This window comes from Octopus sinensis, linkage group LG8 (assembly GCF_006345805.1).
Source record: "Octopus sinensis linkage group LG8, ASM634580v1, whole genome shotgun sequence".
Lineage (NCBI taxonomy): Eukaryota > Metazoa > Mollusca > Cephalopoda > Octopoda > Octopodidae > Octopus > Octopus sinensis.
The window spans coordinates 38,976,413-38,988,505 of NC_043004.1; the positions used below are offsets into that span (position 1 = coordinate 38,976,413).

General features: G+C 34.7%; 1 protein-coding gene and 1 pseudogene across 1 annotated transcript in view; one reads left to right on the top strand and one right to left on the bottom strand.

The window, feature by feature from the left end:
- LOC115215166 overlaps nucleotides 1–12,093 on the bottom strand; it is a 286,101-nt gene that overhangs the window by 257,111 nt on the left and 16,897 nt on the right. The gene's annotated exons all lie outside the window — the stretch shown is intronic.
- Nucleotides 9,822–10,018, top strand: LOC115215331 (annotated as a pseudogene).

The window sequence follows — 12,093 nt, forward strand, 5'->3', positions numbered from 1 at the left end:
TCCGTGGCAGAATTAACAGTCAAGACTGTTAAAGTATTTTATCTGATCAAACTCATTCTATAGTTGTGAAACTGTTTCCAGAGGCAAATGCAATCTTCAAGATGATAATGCACCACTTCACACAGCTAAAATTGTTACTGAATAGCACGAGGAACATTCTAGTGAAGTTGAACATCTTATCTGGCCGCTACAGTCCCAATATCTCAGTGTTATTGAACATTTATGGAGCATTTTAGAAAACCAATAATGAGTCGATATCCTCCACCATCATCACTACAAGAACTGGAGACTGTTTTAGCTGAAGAATGGACAAAAAATTCCTTTGGAAACAATTCAAACTTTGTACGAAACCATATCTCGTAGAATTCATATTGTAATTACTGCCAGAGGCGGTCCTACCTCATATTAAAATAAATTTGCTTGATAGATTGATAGATAGCTAGCTAGCTAGCTAGCTAGCTAGATAGATAGATAGATAGATAGATAGATAGATAGATAGATAGATAGATAGATAGATAGATAGATAGATAGATAGATAGATATAGATAGATAGATCGATAGATACATTTAGATATATATATATATATATATATATATATATATATATAGATATATATATATATATATATATATATATAATATATATATATATAGATAAAGAGAGAGAGGGAGATAAAGAGAGAGAGAGAGAGAGAAATATATGGACAGATAGATATGGATATATATCTATATCGAATACAACTAGGAAGTATACACCATAGAACAGCGATGAGGAAACTGACGTAGGGAGTGAGATCTGCGTCAACACGCGATTGGTTGTCATTTCAACTCATTAAGCTGGAATATTGCGAAATCAATTGTCTTTCTCAAAAGTACAACGACCCTCGCATTCTTAAAATCGAAACCTTTGAACTTGTGATCGTTTGTTTGCATATCTAGCCATTAGGCCCCAGCTAGGTATCTAATCACCCTCTCTCAGGATAAAAGTTATTGATTATATCGCTGGAGGTTATATTAAGAATGAGAAAACGCATATTGGAACACGATGACTAGGCTGCGCTCTGCTGCTTTTACTCTGAAAATTACCTGGGAAAGATATTTACAGGACGTGCCGCAATGAAATAATCTCCCAAGAGCAACCAGCAACTAAAAGGTTATCAGCAGAAACAGCAGTAGTAGCAACAGCAGCAGTAGTAGCAGCAGCAGCAACAGCAACGAGACCACCGGTATTATCTTTATTATTTTTAATCATCATTACCACCATTATCATCGTCAGATACCCTCCTGTAATATTACAAGTGGTTTTAATTACAACAATATTAAAGAAAAACCATTTTATTGTGACTTCATATTTGGATGGAAGCAAATGAATCTTGTTTTGGCGTTTGTGTTTTAGGGCATGCCTTTTCATAAGCCTTATATTATTGTGTTATTTTGAGGTATGCAAAATATCTGTGTGCGTGTGTGCGTGTGTGTGTGTGTGTTTGTGTGTGTGTGTGCGCGTGTGCGTTTGTGCATGTGTGTGTTCTGATGAAATATTTACTGTGTCTATACGCGCATCTTTAGTGTATTTGTTTCTACCGTTCGATGTTTGTGTTCTTGTATAATTTTTGTGTGTCTATGTATACTCTGTGTGTGTGTGTGGGGGGGGGTATTGTGCTTATCTGCAGATGTATTTCTGTGAACCCATTGTTATGGATATGCTTTTATGCCTTTACATATCAGTGATAACGTGGCGGTTGTTGCTATGTGAATCTATTAAAAAAGGAGGATGCGATTTTTTTTTCTTTTTTGGCCTTAGTCATATCTTAAAAGCATATCGGAGATCATATTTTATTAAATTATTGAACATTAAGTTATTTGGCAAGGCTCACAGGATTCCTTTAAACGAGAGTTCACTTAACTGTAAAGAAATCCATTATTTGGGTCTCATTTTTACTCTTATTTATATATTGTGATGATTTCTAAGAGGTACCAACGTATGCGACGATATGAATAGATCAATTCTGTAAACATATTCAATATTGTTTTGATACTTCCTAATCGATAGGCTTTCGAGATTGTGATGGTTGCAGAGTGCTTTTACTTGTATATAACTTGGGATTTTATCTAAGAGTAACTAATTTTACAAGAGGTACAATACAATTTTTCCCTAAATACAGAGAGCTGCTAAAAATCTTGTATCTTTTTGGTGGTTTAAGTTATACTTCAGTTTATAAATAAAGGATACTAACATGGTCTGCACGTTGGTTTTCAACATTTTCATAAACTTTACGGTATGTTATACATTAAATTTTTTATCACTTCTTTAGCCACGATGGATTCTTAAAAGACGAAAACCTATTTCGTTTATCACTGTTTAGACAGATGCAATATAGAGGATTACTCCATGCGGTCCTTCTTCTCGCTTGTAAGTAGGTTTCGTGTGTGCCTATAATATTTGATAGTTTCTTTGGAACCAAAGTTTTAGCGTATATTAATCATTCTGCACAATGATAATTCGCCATACGGACTGTCGAGAATTATTTATTTTAATGGTTTCTAACATTTCAGGATTTCTAAAAATCATATGAAGGTATTTTGGATAACTCATTTAATTTTATGTACGATGCTAAAGTTGAATATTACATCCAATGAATTAAACATTTGAGATTTCTATCTATCACAGGCTAACTTCGTTATAGGGAGCATTTATATAGTCCTCACTTAGTTTATATGCCTGTTGCCCTTTTCTTTTCTTGGGAATTAATCGTCTCTATATAAAGTGTTCCTCTAACTAAAGGGAAATTATTGTGAATTAAGTGTGAACTGTATATTACAAATAGGGAGAGTTTACGAAAAAAACAAAAGACGAAGACAGGTGGTGTACAAAACAAACAGATTTATTACTATAACGCTCAGGAATAGAAAAGTCCTTTACGTTTCGAGCCTGCGCTCTTCTACACAAAGGGACAGAAAAAAACAAGGAGAGAAACAAGGAGAGAAAAAATGTATGTAGTGGCTAACGATCTATCATGGCGACGACTATTCCAAATAGTTTTAACTAGTCCGCGGAATTTCCGACAGCGGTTCTTACATCAAAGTCAGATCTAAAATATCCACTCATCCACTTGCTGCCATGAAAGAGGATAATCGATTTCCTGATTATCTAGCATACATTATTATGTGAACTGTGGTGTGCAATTTTCCAAATTCTCGGGTCTTTAGGAATAGATAGTTACTGATGGCTGTTGTTTGAGACAAAACGCTAATAAAGGACTACGTGTCTTCACTAGTCAGTTAAGGTGAGACAGTGTCACATGACAACTTGTCGGGGCTGCCTGCTGGAGTCTTGCGGTAGGTATTTAAAGGGAAAAATTAGACAAATCAGTCAGTCACCAGCTGACACTCGCTGACGATACATCGAAGAGGCCAGGGAACAGAAGAAAGAAGACATGCACCCAACACCAGAGCTGAAGACACCTCCGGAAGAGGGGGCCCCGCCATGTCACAACGGTACAGGAGTAGGGGCCAAAACCGGACGTGGTTCCTCCCGATGATGTCTTGAGCTAACTGGATCCTATACAGGAGCTGTTGTGGTAGCAGACCACGAAACAAGGTTGTAATTCCTCATTAGTGAGTTTCTAAATATGATTTTAACTGATTTCTTCTACTTCAATTTTTGCTGGTTTCATGTGTCTGATTATGTGATCATTCCTGCCACCTTTAATAAAGTTCACATAGTCGTCAACGCAACGAGGCCTCTACCGTTATACAAAATACACACATACACAACAGATAATCAGAGCAACAATCAAAACACACATATACATGCACATACGTATGAGACATTCAATCATATCATAATCATTAAAACAGAAAAGCACGTCTACATACACGTCTGTCAAACACTTCAAACACATGCACATGTACACACACACACACAGAGAGGCATATACATAATACAATATCTAAAGCAACACGCAGACACAGAAACACTGTAAATATAACGACTAATGAGAACATAGCAAACATCTGAAACCGAGGACAAGAAAGAAACTGCTTGCATTCATTTTATTTTAAAGCAATACGTCAAGCTGGTAGAAAGAATTTTACACAAAGAGCCATTTTCTGCCGAAACTAGTACTTTTCATCAACAATAGAATATCCACATAATGATGATGATAATATAATAATAATAATAATAATAATAATAATATTGATGATGATGATGATGCTGATGATGATGATTATTATTATTATGATTATTATTATTATTATTATTATGATTATGATTATGATTATTATTATCATTATTATTATTATTATTATTATTATTATTATTATTATATAGACTATTTTGGAATCTGTTATTTACTTTTCTTGCTTAGTATAGCTTTTATTTCTATACATATGCACACATATGCGTACGGATGTTATATATATATATGAGTGAGTCTGTGAGACAATGTACATTTATCTACGCTAATTTTTCAGTACAGTTCCATTATGTACTATAAAATTCAGATATACTGAATTCCTGGAAGTACTTCAGATATTTCCAATTAATAAAAAAATAATAATAAAGAAGCACTCATTCACTTGTAATAGATTTACGTCTCAGACACATTGCAATCTCTCATTCATAGGTTAGTAGTTCATGTAATATCGGTTTCTTTCAGAGAGCAATTCGTCTGTACTTGACGAATAATTCTATTGAAGAAATCTCCACGCAGCACTAATGCCAGCTTTCATGAAAGAGACGTACGTTTCAACATTTTAAACCATTGATAGTAAATAAGAATAAGTCTACCATATTTGAAATAATCAACTTGTATTCCTCTCGGTTTTTCGCAGCTCAGCAGTTGGTGAATATAACGTATTAAGAAACGAAATCGATAGACGTTGTTGGAGAATGATGATCATTATAGTATCACCATAGATACTGATCGCATCAATGTATAATGCTAGTACAGGCAGCATTGTTGGTTCTATCTTTCATGTTTCAAAGTATTCCTTTCGGTTTCCTGTCCAATTGTCTCTCTTTTGTCTGGTTTAGTCACAGGAGAAAGGGCAGCACAACAGTTATGCGTAAATTACAAACTCGTACAGACTGGTGGTTGGGGAACGAAACTTCATTTTATTAATTCGTTGCTTATCAACCGACGGGAGTCCTTGCGCAAATAATTACAACGTGAAGAACTCTGCTAAAGGAACACAATTATGACTTCAACTTGTCAAACTAAGATTTTTTTCTCTTATGAGGTTTTTCACGCTAACTACCTGATAATTTCTTATTAAGATTTCTTATTAAGATTTTATCCTTAATTGTTAAATTTGCTCCGATGAAACACGTTTCTACCCGAAATGCAGTTCGAAAAAGCCCGCCATTTACATGAATATATGACGAATAAACACTTCCATGTACTACGGTAGAGGCGACGGTTGCCTGTTCGGTTCCGCTAGGTATATTGGTTTTGTTTATTTTTTATGTGTTCTGAATATGTTTCACTGATGAACAAAAGACGTAGATAATACGTTAATTGCGAAAGGTATATTGGTTTTGTTTATTTTTTATGTGTTCTGAATATGTTTCACTGATGAACAAAAGACGTAGATAATACGTTAATTGCGAAATCACAAGTGATCTGGAACTAAATTCTTTTCTAAATGTCTTGCTTCGAGAGCTGCATTCGGTACGATTCGTTTATTTTTGGTAGAAATGACTTTGAAAGTCCCTCCTAGCGTGTGGCATTTATGTGTAATAATGCCCTCTATATAATATATATATATATATATATATATATATATATATAATATATATATATATATATATATATATATATATATTCATAGATATAGTTAGACATCACCAAAGAAAAGTTTGACCTTTTCTCTACAATGTCTACTTTTCTACATTTAATAATATGAATTAACTGAAGACGAGACTTTGGTTGACGACAGCTGTCCAAGAAGCAGTGGAGTGGAATGGAATCCTGAAACACGTATCAGAAAACTGATCGTGATAGACACACAACTAAGTGCAGGTTCTTATATGAAAGAATTGGTTATGGTCACCTTCGAACCTAATACCTGAAAGTCATGAAAATTTGTTTGAAAGTAGATTCATGACATATAAGTAAAGATTAATACCTCTAGTGCACATGAAGATGGGGACATTTATTTTAAATTAATAAGTATATATCAGAAATATATAAGAATATCAACTTTTTTTAAAGAACCCAACATAAAATAAATAGCAGTTTTAATGTACCTAGTTACATACTCTCTCAAAATACATCACTTCGTCATTCTTATCAGTTACTCAGTTCCTACGCAGTATGGTATATACTTCTGTATATTACCTACGCCACCTTTGCATCCTTATCCGCGCTTCGCTCCCATCTCCTTTTGCAGTCGGGAAATGCATTCTGATTAAAATCGGAAATCTTCCAAGAAAGATTTTTTTTATTAATTAGACGATGAGTCTATCTAGAAACGTGTGTTTTTTTTTCTCCCCCATGGCATACCTACTTATCCAATATCACACTCGTACCAAAGAGATATATGGTTGTTTTTCTTTTCCTCATTTAATACATATAAACATGTACATCACATACAGAAATCCATTCGCTCTTATATACATATATGAGCGTATGTGTGTATAGATATCGACGTGTTCGTCTGTGTCTGACTGCGTGTTTCTGAGCATGAATACAAATATACATGCACATGTAAATATACCGATGGATTATAAATTTCAATACGCATGAGCGCGTTTGTGTGTCTATATTTATGCATAAATATATGTAAGCGTTAGTATGTGCACATGCTCATGTGCGTGTGGCACATATATGTAAACGGTGTTCTGCAAATTCATGTAAAAAAGAAAAACAAGAATTCAATGAAAGTTGCACGAACCTTTCATCTTTTTGGTCGTATCGGTTTAATTACAATTTTACCATAAAACGTCTGACAATATTCAGAGAAACGCTCTGATCAAATAGCTACTACACAGACAGATCTAAATACTGTTTTAGAAAACTAAAGTATATATTTTGGTTCTAGCAATAGTAGAGATCAAATTGTGTCTTCAGATGTTATGTAAGGAAATCAAAAATAGCTTTCACATTCATTATCTCTAGCTTGAACTACTGACGTTTTAGCTTCCTTTTTGTGTTTTTCATGATTAGTAAACCAAAATTACACTTTCTATATATGTTTATATATCTGAAACAGAATCACGAAACTTTTCGAGATATGTAGAAGCTTGTACAGGTTTAAGTATGGTTTTAGGACTTAAGTTAGAGTAGTAGATATTGACGAATCGATTCTCAATAGATATTCAAAATTTGCATCCACCATCGTTTTCTATCTCGTTTCTCATTTCATAATATCCTTTCCCATGTCTAGTTTATCTAAATATGCTATTAAACATCTGTATATGTATGTGATTAAATATATATCTACATATTTATATATGCCGCCATGATAGATCGTTAGCCACTACACACCTTTTTTTCTCTCCTTGTTTTTTATGTGTCCCTTTCTGTAGAAGAGCGTAGGCTCGAAACGTAAAATACATTCACTATTCCTGAGCCGTATACTAATACACATGCTTGTTTTGTACACCACCTGTCTTCGTCTTTTGTTTTTTTCGTAAACTCTCCCTATATTTATATATGTAGATATATATGTATATATATATGTATATATATATATATATATATATATATATATATATATATATATATATTATATATATATATATATATATTCGCAACATTCTGCTGTTTCTCTCCCAAAACATTTTCAACCGAATATTCACATGATATTATTCATAACTTACTGCGTTTTGTAATTCGAGCTCGTCCAGTATTCAAAAAAATAATATCCATAATGGGTGCAATGGGTAAATTGTCGCCATTTTATAATCTTTCTATTTTGCCCATGTGCATTGTTTATTCTTGATTTTGTCGACAACACAGTATAGTAGAGTCAGTTGGGCATCGTCTGTGAGGACCACACAACCAGGGCGCAATTCACTTTGCCAGAAATTTGGAAACGACATGCTATGCTTCTTGGAATTCGCGCCGTAAGCTCCTATACGAACATTTCAGAGTGTTTGGGTGTCAATCTGAGAACAGTGCAATCTATGGACATGTACCGAGAGAGATAAAAATCAACATCCAGTCAATATCATGGTATTTGGAGTGATCACCAGTGATGGAGACTTTATGCCTACATTCATCTTTCCACACGGTCTCAAACTAAATCAAGTGCCTGGAGGAGGTACAGCTGTCCTGGGTCAAGTGCGAGGCTGCTGGAAGACCCTATGTTTGGCAACATGACTCTGCACCATGCTACACAATCAGGAGAATTCAGTCATAGCTGTCAGACAATTTCTGCGACTATATTACCTCTAACATCTGGCCACCTCACTCCCTTGGCTGCATCCCTGTTGATTATTATGTGCGTGTCGGAGTCGAGTAAGAGACCAACAAAACAGTCCAAAGATGAACTGAAGGCAAGGATTGTGGCAGCAAACACTAACTTAAACGAGGAAACTGTTCAGAAGAGTTGCAGGAGATTCCGAAGTTGTCTGGAGGTATAATTCAATAGATTTACTCATTAATATTTCGAGATATTTTTATGTAATTTTAGTAAATATATCTGTTAGTATGAGATGTCATTGTTATTTTTATTTTTGCGTAGTTTAGACGACAATTCATTCACTGCACTCGGCATATATATAAACAGGAAGAAAGAGTGAGAGAAAGTTGGGGTGAAAGAGTACAACAGGGGTCGCTACCAACCCCTGCCGGAACCTCGTGGAGCTTTAGGTGTTTTCGCACAATAAACACACACAACACCCTGTCTGAGAATCGAAACCGCAATCCTCCGACCGCGAGTCCGCTGCTCTAACCACTGGGCTATTGTACCTCCATATGTTTACATACTCACACATATATGCATGTACGTATATATACACACGCATAGGTTAATATTTAGACAGAAAACAGAACGAGAAAGTGGGAAACCAAAATATGAAACTTGACAGTTATAGCTGAATGATTTAACACTCGTTTTTTACAGGCATAAATCATTGAATTGATATAAACCGCATTCAAATTCCAGTTGAAGGGCCACAAAAATCTACGTAATCCAGTCTGACATATCGTTATCATCTGCATCTATTATCAGGTTTTTTTCTGTGTCAATATGGTAGTGAGAACAAATATACATATCGACTAATGCAGGCAAGCTTTATTGGATGGATTCCAGCAACCAGCCAGAGCTTAACACCACAAAACACTCATTTATCAAATACATGTAAAGACTTCCAGCAGGGGAATTGCGGTTTACTTATATCTGAAATATATGGCAATTGGTAATATTTAGTGCAATGCATATATAATAGGTTCTGCGGAACCCCAAACGCACAGAGATACATATAGATGACAAGTTTAAATGCAGCCTTATATATATATATATATATATATGTATATAAGTATATGAAAGAATGGAGTTGAACGACTAGTTAACAAATATCCTTTATTTTCGACATATGTTTCGAAGGCTGCATATTCCTAATTCCGAAGGAATAAGGAGTACGTTATGCAGATTTCTCATCAGTAAAATCAAGGAACTTATGTCGACATCAAATTGCACAAAAAACTTTTCGCTGACCGCTCTCAAGGAGCCAATGGCGATAAGGGTATCGGTTATCTTTCGAATTATCCTTAATAAGATAATTCATTCAACTACTCAAATATATATATATATATATATATATATATATTATATTATATATATATATATATATATATATATAATTTCTTAAGACCATGGTTTTAAGAATCACTTCTTAAGTATATCTCTCACGATGATGTGAGATTGTATTGAGTCCTGAACGTGAAACAGGTTTTTTTCTCTATCGTTCGTTCATGTCATTTAATGAGTGAGAGAAAATCATTGAGGATCGTTCATAAGAGATTGAATAACTTCTTAAAGAGGGATTCAATACATTCTGAGTGACATTTAACCCTTTAAATTTTAAAAGGCGGTAACAAAGCCATATGACTGAAACAAAAATAAACAATAAAAGAATATATATATATATATTTATAAAGAGAGAGGTTATGAGAGGTAATGGTGTCAATAAGATTCAAAGGTGTTAGGAAATGCTGAGAAAGTGCAATGGATAGATTATAGTTAAGCTCCAGGTTCGGTGATTGTACGAATGAGGAGTCTAATGTAGGTCATATATTAGCATGTGTATCTATAAACATTTTCAGAATGAGATAATAATCCAAAGCTGTGAAAGATTTTAGAAACTTTATGAATAGAAGGTCATACAGCTGTTTCCGGGATATATTATATATCCCTTCATCGGAGACGGTGTGAGAAATGGTTATGCAATAGTTATTCTAGATAAGATGTGAAACACAGAATGAAGTGGAGGAATGAAAATAAACGTGAGATATGTTTGGGATATTGCGTTTGTAAATCCCTTATTTAGGCAGAATAGTATACATATAAGGTTCCAGTTCCTTGTGAGTAAGTTCCAATAGTATTTAAAATTGGTCATTCCAAGTATAGAGTTTGTACACGGTGTTATTGAATCGATTAGTGAAAACCCTCGATTCAATAACACTGTGTACAACTCTATACTTGGAATGACCGTCACATTGACCATGGCATACCTACATGATGTAATAGGAAGTGTATGGAGAGGTGTGAATGAACTGCTTACACGTATACGAGTGGTTTAGACGTTTCCATGATGGCTGAAAAATATCGATAATATCGTTCTAGGCGACCCGCAAGGAGCAGAACTGAGTAAAACATCGTAGATGTGCGTGCAGTTTTAAGAGAAATCTTCGAATCATGATCTGTGAGTTATCAGAGGATGTGCAGATTAACTACGGTTAGTTCCAGTCCAATATCAATGAATATTTGTGTATGTGACGCGTGTCTCTGCCAAGTTTGTGCCAAAACTGCTTTCAGCTGACCAAAAGGACACTCGGGTTTCAGTTGCACAAAATCTCCTTGATTGTGTCGAAAACGATGAAAAGTTTGAGTAGGCCTCTGAACAGCTATCGTGAAGCATTTGGTCAATGTCACGATGATATGCAACACATCTTCCTTCCAAGCACTGCTGTAAACAGCGGAAATGACCTAGACCGTTCAAACTTAGTGCGCATGCACAGCAGAATTCAGTTCAATCTGTACCGAACGGGTTTATTCTGCATGCTTCAGCTTCGTTATTATGGCAACAGTCTGGATATTTATTGATCAGAATATATACATCTCTTTGTATACACATTAAATACGAATAGATAGACAGACAGACAGACAGACAGACAGACAGATAGATAGATAGATAGATAGATAGATAGATAGATAGATAGATAGATAGATAGATAGATAGATAGATAGATAGATAGGTAGGTAGGTAGGTAGGAAGGTAGGTAATGTATGTATGTATGTATGTAGGTAGGTAGGTAGATAGATAGGTAGGTAGGTAGGTAGGTGGATAGATAGACAGATAGATAGATAGATAGATAGATAGATAGATAGATAGATAGATAGATAGATAGATAGATAGATAGATAGATGGATGGATGGATGGATGGACGGATGGACGGATAGATGGATGGATAATAGATAGATAGATAGATAGATAGATAGATAGATAGATAGATAGATAGATGGATGGATGGATGGATGGACGGATGGACGGATAGATGGATGGATAATAGATAGATAGATAGATAGATAGATAGATAGATAGATAGATAGATAGATAGATAGATAGATGGATAATGAGGAAGGTAGAGAGGGAGAGCGGAAGTATAATTGAAAAAGATAGGATTAAATATATGACGAAGAATGGCTGAAGGCTGTTAACAAGCATGTGATATATACAGGAAGTAACAAAAATGTTTGTGTAATGTGGAATGCTGACGTAAGCCTTTCAAGATAAAAACAGAGACTTTTGGACAAATGTTTATATTATTGATTATTACCTAATCTCATGTACCACAACCAACGCCTGCACTACCATCTTCCGCACTGTACTAGCCACAACAGTAACTACTACTACTACTA